General features: G+C 46.0%; 1 protein-coding gene across 5 annotated transcripts in view; it reads left to right on the forward strand.

The window, feature by feature from the left end:
• The window catches only part of TCF20 (transcription factor 20), a 187,598-nt gene that overhangs the window by 170,080 nt on the left and 11,423 nt on the right, over positions 1 to 6,095 (forward strand). The window lies entirely within an intron of this gene.

Below are 6,095 nucleotides of genomic sequence, written 5' to 3' on the forward strand. Positions count from 1 at the left end.
GAGTGCAATGGCATGATCTCAGCTCACTGCAACCTCCGCCTCCCGGGTTCAAGCCATTCTCCTGCCTCAGCCTCCCGAGTAGCTGGGATTACAGGCTCACACGACCACACCCGGCTGATTTTTTAATTTTTACTAGAGATGGGGTCTTGCCATGTTGACCAGGCTGATTTCCAACTCCTGACCTCAGGTGATCCACCCGCCTTGGTCTCCCGAAATGCTGGGATTAGAGATGTGAGCCACTGTGACCAGCCCTTTTTACTTTTTTTAATGGACAATAATTGTAGACATGGGGTGCTCAGTAATATGTGTGTGTGTGTGTGTGTGTGTGTGTGTGTGTGTGTGTGTGTGTGTGTATAAATGATCCGACCTGGGTAATTAGCATATCCAACATCTCAAACATCATGTTGGGAACATTTGGTATCTTCTGGTCATTTGAAACTATACAATACATTGTTGTTAACTGTTGTCATCCTGTAGTGAACGCTAGAACTTATTTTTCCCATATAGATGTAATTTTGTATTCTTTAACAAATCTCTACTTACCCCTTCCTTTCCTTTCCTTTCCCCTTCCTAGCCTCTAGTATCCTCTGTTCTACTTTTTATTAATACTTCTATAAATCAGCTTTTTTAGTTTCCACGTGAGTGAGAACATGCAGCTTTTAACTTTCTGTGCTTGACATAATGTCTTCTTGTTATTTCTTGAGCACTAGATGTGTCTAAAACCATCACACCCAAGCAGCCCCCATAATGCCTGTGGTCACATTTGAGGAAAAGTGCTGGGAGAAGGCAGCAAGTAGCATGGTACTTGTCATCTGCGTGCCCCCTCTCTGTGCTTCCCCAGGAGGGAAGCAGGGCTTTCCATGGAGGCAGCTTTGCTGTCCCTAGGAGGTGGGGTTTGATTTGAATATGATGGGAAGGGGAAGAGGGTATGGCTGACTGCACGATGGGAACAGGCAAGAGGCATAACGCACACGGAGTAGGGCCGCCAGACTTGGATCAGGTCTCAGAGTTCATCCTGCCCACCCTTCCTTCCAGCACAGCAGTTACTGCAGCTCCTGACTTTTGTGTCAGCATGTCTCCATTCCTCCACATCCTTCTCCTTGCCCTTACCTCCCACTTCCCTCTTTTCTCTCCAAGCCTCTGTAGGAGAAACAGCTAAAAAGAACAAGAGAGGTATAGAGGACAGCGCTATTGCCAGTTAGATTCTTATAAGTGTGTGTGTTCACACATACATGTGCACTGAAGGGCAGCTTGATGCCAAGGCACTATTTGATCAGAGGAAAAATAGGAAATCAGAAATAGAGCGCCAGGTGCAGTGGTTCACACCTATAATCCCAGCACTTTCAGAAGCTGAGATGGGAAGAGTACTTGAGCCCAGAAGTTTGAGAGCAGCCTGGCCAACATGGCAAAACCCCATCTCTACAAAAAATAAAAAAAAATTATCCAGGCATGGTAACTCTTGCCTGTAGCCCCAGCTACCCAGGAGGCTGAGATGGAAGGATCATCTGAGCCCAGGAGGGGCTGCATGAGCCGTGATTGGGCCACTGCACTCCAGCCTGGGCAACAGAGTAAGACCCCATCTCAAAAAAATATATATATATAGCCTTGAAATATCCGTGCAGGAAGTTTGGGTTTTAATCCGTCCCCTTCATTCTCTTTTCTCCTCCAAATGTTTTCATGTTGAGTCTAAGTTGTAATTTACCCTGGGTCATGGTCTGCCATATTTGGTAGTACAGCAGTTAAATCCTTCTCAAGAGCTAACCAGTTAACCAGGTATGGTGGTTCACAACTGTAATCCCAGCTACTAAGGAAGCTGTGGCTAGAGGACTGTGGCCAGGAATTCAAGTTCAGCTTAGATAACATAGCGAGAACTGGTCTGTTCAAATAAAAATAAGTTTTTAAAGGAGCCAACCAGTTGCCTTTTCTCATTTTCATTATCCTTAGTTACATCAGAATGTTGTGTTTTCTTCCTGTAGTCTAGTGACTAGGAAAGGGGGAATGGTAATACAAATAAGTTTTTTGTTTCTAGTTGAAGAAAATGGCTTTTCGGTGATTTTTTTTTTTTTTTTTTTTTTGAGACAGGGTCTAACTATGTTGCCCAGGCTATACTCAGACTCCTGGACTCAAGCGATCCTTCCAAGTAGCTGGGAATACAGGCATGTGCCATCATGCCCAGCTACATATGAGGATTTTTAAGTATTTTTTTATGGTTTATTTTATATTGGGAATACTTTGAGTGTTGACTCTCCCAGTTGGCAGCTGGGTAAGAAGTGGTCTCCCAACTGAGGCTGTGTTCAGGGATACATGAGGGTGAGCAGACAGGACAGGCAGGTACCACATCCCACCCAAGCACACTTCAGCAAGGGCGTCCCCTCCCCCACCCCGGAGGTTGTCCCTGCTCTTGGTTCATAGCCTGCCTTCTAGTGCAGTTTCTAAGATGTCAGGCAGCAAAGCTCAGCTTTGCAGTGATGAAAACGCTTTAGCTCTGCACTCTCCAATGTGGTAACCACAAACCAGATATGACCATTGAGTCCTAGTGGGACTGAGGAAATGAATTTTTTTTTTAATTTTAACCTAAGTGGCCATGTATGGCTAGTGGCTGAACAGCACAGGCTTAGAGCTACCCTCATCAATCCATGTTCAGGTGGTATGGGTTGGGATTCTTTGGAAAGGGCCATAGGGCACTGGAACATCCTCTCCTCTAATGGAAGCTTGCCCAGGTTGCCACCCCAGCACACCAACAGAGAAGCACAGGACCTTCTTTATTAGCTGAGGGCTTGTGAGTAAATGGTATCTATCATTTTCTGTTTTAGGGGGCCCATCTTGGTAGCCTGCCTAGTTAAGCCGATAGCATCTCTATTTAACAGAAGTTGGTGGCTGACTGTCCCAAAGAGACAGAAGGGTCTGGGTTGGGAGGAGTAAGGACAGGGCTGTTGGCCTCTGGCTTTGCTGCCTCTGCTGCTGTGCTCTATGCTTCTTCATGTGGAGAGCTGGGACCAGAGGCAGCTTCACAAGATGACCATGTCTTGGTCATTGCGGTCTTTTTGATGACCCAAGTCACAGTGACCCAGAGGCCTGCACTGCTCTGTGGGGATGGATGTTTGTATTATTCCACACAGCCTTCTTGGAAATTGCTCTCTGTGTATGATGTAACTTTGTATCCAGGAAACAGGTTTATTGATTGACTTTTCTTTCTAATCATAACTAAAATAGGTCCTTGATTTAAGAATCCCTAATCTCCCTATGGAGTAAGGAGCAGTATAACATTTTCAGCTCTACCTTGCTGTCAACCACCCAGATCTTGAAAGAGCTGTTGATGTCTCATGGAAAACTTTTATTACTGGGATGTCTCCATAGAAACAGAATCTCTGTTTCATGAAGATCTGTGCCGCCTGCTGCCTTCCCCCACCTGATGTCCATCCTGCATTTCTGACGTCGTGGTCAGCTGTTCTGTGCTGCTTGTTTTGTCACAGACACAGGATTTGGCTCCAGATGGGGGTTACAGTAACAAGAGCATGAGCTCTGGTTTTTTTTAAAAAAATTAATACGTTTATTAAAGTGAGCCCCAACGATTAAGACAGAAGAGAAAAACAGGCTGTGGTAGCTCATTAATAATTCCACTGTGTATAAAGAACCTTGCATAGAGGGTTTTTTCTTTTACTCTCATGAAAAAACACAGCTGGGAATTCTACTTTCTGCAGCTGTCTTTGCAGCAGCAATCTTTGATCTTGCTAGTGCAGTCAGAGCCCTGGATGGGTTGTTAGGAAATGCTGGTGGTCTGGGTCCTCCCTGAGGGACAGCTGTCTGGATCACAGAAGCCAATCCCACTGCCAAGAGCCCCATATTTCCCTCCTTATGGCCCAGGAGCCTGAACCTACCCTTCAGCAAGGCAGGGTGGGGCTGGCAGGCCCCTGTGTCCCAAGCCCTGCAATGTGCCAACATGAGGAATAACAGTAGCACTGGGGTAGAGTGTAGGTGAATTTGAGTGTATCTGGTACCCAACAGATCCAGAGGACATTAGATCTTGTTTTTCCCACCTCCCTCCTTGAGCCCACCATCCTCAACCTGGGAGCAGGTGGATGCATGCGGATATTGAAGCTTCACAGAGCTTGTAATGAGGAGCTCAGTAAATCCACCTTGCCTTTGAGCTTAAAGAGATGAATGAAAGTGGCCTTCTCTTCTGGGGTGTTGATGTTTGTGTCTGCAAGCCATCTTGTTGACTAGGCCACCTCGTGGGTCTTTCTGAGCTTGGATGATCTCGCAAGCTGTTTACTTTGACTTCACTGTGCAGAAGTGCTGACTGGGCCCTCTGGACGGTATAGGACAGTGCCTGGGCCTTGGGAGAACAGAGATTGAGAGACCAAGACTGGCTGGCCATGTAGGTGCAGTTGCCTGTTCAGAGTGCTCAGAAGAGGTTTTACTATACCTACTGCTCTTCACACTTCCCTCCCAGCAGGGACTGGTAAGAGAAGCTCCCGTGTGCCCTCCAGGTTTCTGAGCTTTCTAGCTATGGTTCTGGCCCCTGCCAAAACCTGAATTGCAGTTCCTGACGGCCTGTGGACATGTATGAGAACAGAAGGGGACATTGTCTGCACAGTGTTCGTGCATGGGAGGCCTTGTCAAAGATGGACACTGCCTCAGGCAGATTGCTTTAGGAGACTTCCATTTCCAGATGTATCTAGCATTAGTTTCAAGTTGTCTTTAGTGTGCACTTATAGTGTCTTACTGGTTTCTGCTTCTAACTCAGAGGGAACCTATTTCCTAACATTAGGCGTGTTTTATTAATGGTCCATCACAGCTAGTCACTGTTCCATGGCTGTGAGGAAGCTGAGCCACCTGCGCCTTTCTGATAGCACCCTTTGCCACTCATGTGGTCCCCATCCTCATTTGTATAAACCCCGGTGGCATAAGCGTGGCCATAACAACATGTGCTGTACTGTGTCTCTTTGGCTCAAACTAGAGACTGAGCCAGCATAGTGCTTGCTGCTGGAGCCCAGGTAAGAAGAGAGCATGTCCCCTGAGCTCCAGTTGTCTGGCTCCCGCTGTTTATAAACTCTCTGGCAGATTGGAGCAGCAGGAGTCTTGGTCACACTATGTACTTCTGGGTTTTAAATTAACACATTTCATTTACTGCCTTGCTAGTTGCTTGCTGGGGGAGAGGGTTGGAGGTTAGTGATAACTTGCTAAGCTCTTGGGCCCACAAAGCCAAGAAGGTTGCTGCCCACTCTCTTAGATATTCATGGGCTCCAACGAAAGGCTGTGATATTCCGGGTCTGGCCAAATATAAGAGTCTTTTTTACTTATTTTAGGATACTGGGACCTGAAAAGTCTTCATGTGTATGTTCCTTGCTTATTATTATTGCACTTGAATCTGTGGGCACACAGGCTGCTAGTCTGGATCTCAGTTTAAATTTAACAAGGGTAAGTACCATGGCTGCCTCTTGCCATGGTGCCTGGGAGCTCTCTGAGAATATGTTATCAATATTTATTAACATTCTGCCACCACGTCTTGCACCAGTGACCTGGCTGTCAGTCTCCAGGAGCTGTGGTGTGCAGAGTGAACTCATTAATTAGATTTCCTTGCCCTGATCTGCACTACCCTTGTGTGAGAGCTCAACTCACCTGGAGGCAGATGTGTCCTTGCTGCCATCCAGGATGCTGTCATCATGTTACAAGTTGGAATGAATCATTTTCCTCCAAGGATTAAAAGCATCTTCACAGGATTTTACCTTCCTCTGAAGCATTTAGTGTGGATTGTGTGATTTGTGCTGGAGACTTCTGTGTCTCCATGGGTCATAGGGCAAAGGTGACAGTGGGGTTCTCGGGCCTGGCCACCTTTCTGTCTCACACACCTGGGCTTTCTCTATACAGAGAAGAAAAGACGATTCCAGATTTTCAAGTGTTTTTACAAGGAGGCTTTGGCTTGAGCCTGAGAAATGGGGTTAGCCTAGAATCAAGGTTGTTTAAAATAGCATTTATTGGTGATATCATGGGACTATAGAAAAGATAAAATTTAAATCAGCTGTATCTTATTACCCAAAGAGAATGATTGTTATGTATTCATAGATTTCCTTTCAGTCTTCTTTTTTTTTTTT

The sequence above is a fragment of the Cebus imitator genome, unplaced genomic scaffold, assembly GCF_001604975.1.
Source record: "Cebus imitator isolate Cc_AM_T3 unplaced genomic scaffold, Cebus_imitator-1.0 Scaffold435, whole genome shotgun sequence".
Taxonomy (NCBI): Eukaryota; Metazoa; Chordata; class Mammalia; order Primates; family Cebidae; genus Cebus; species Cebus imitator.